Below are 1369 nucleotides of genomic sequence, written 5' to 3'. Positions count from 1 at the left end.
TGTCCCTGGTGAATCCTCTCACCCTCCACATCTCTGGCCTGTACCCCAGTTCTGTATGAATAAATAAATAAATCTTTAAAAGAAAATTAATATTGTGTTATATGTAATATAATAACATATACAAAATACAATATTTAATATTTAACATTTAATTAATTATGAAGACCACTTTTTTTCTCTTAGAAATATGTGAATGTATTAATTATATGTACTCATTATTGTTTGGTGAGGGAAACTTAAGCCACCATAATCTTTTGATCATGGGTAAACAAAACAAATTCAAAATCAAAAAATTAACAAATATATCTTGTTCACAAATAGTTTTGGAGTGGGGCATGTTATAAAGATCAACAAATAATTGTAATAATCAAATTCTCATTTTTTTCAAAGTGAGAGGCATATTCTGTGTCCTATTTTATTTAATACTACTCTTTCCTACTTGTGCCACCTAACAACTCTATGTAAGATAGAATATCTGTTTTAAAATATAAAAGAAAGTTTAGTCAAATTCAGGCCTGCTTCTAAATCCAACCTCTAGATCAATCATCTTCAAATATCTTTCATACATAGTAGTCTTTTGTGTTGCTTTGTTTTCATTTCAGTTAGAATATTAGTCTCTCTGTTACTTGTTTCTAAGAGTAATTTTATGGCTAAATATGCTAATTGTCATGCATTGCAAATAAATACCAGTGGTTATTTTTGTGCCTATATCTTACTGTTTATCTTTTTGTTGTATATTGAAATATAATCATGTTCTGGTGCAAAAAAATAATAATAATAAAACCCAACCTCTCCTAGTGTCAGATCACCTCCATTTTAAATTAGAGGAAGTCCTGGAGAGTGTTCATATCATCTGACCTCATGTTCATGTTCAGTGGCATTCTTGAACCAGTCATAAGAGACCAAATTTTATGGTGGCATGCTATGGTGCTATGCTGACCATCCTCCAAATTTCAGGGCCTTAAGTCATCTCAGCACCATTTTTGCCCACATTGCATATCAATTCCACACTGTGTTGTCCTTCCAGAAGGGACAGATTCTGGAAGACTGCCGGTCTTTAGGCAGGAGGCAAGGGGAACAGTAACTGCAAACTGGCTCTTGAAGTTCCACTAGCAAGTGATACATCACCTCAGTCACATGTCATTGGCCAATGCAAGTCATCCCGCCACCTCAGAATCTGGTGCAGAGAAGGCAATTGTGTTGAGTTTTTGAAAACAGAGTTCCTAATATCCCCTTTTCTTCCCCAAATTGCATTCCGGATGAAATATATGTTTACAATAAAACCTCTCTGTATACAGGCATTGTGATTTTGGGGCAGCACATATAGCTGTATGGCTTTGGGGAAATTGCCTTTCTTTCTTTTTTTTTT

Source organism: Condylura cristata, unplaced genomic scaffold (genome assembly GCF_000260355.1).
Source record: "Condylura cristata isolate star-nosed mole 26May11 unplaced genomic scaffold, ConCri1.0 scaffold00014, whole genome shotgun sequence".
Lineage (NCBI taxonomy): Eukaryota > Metazoa > Chordata > Mammalia > Eulipotyphla > Talpidae > Condylura > Condylura cristata.
This window is presented reverse-complemented; position numbering follows the sequence as displayed.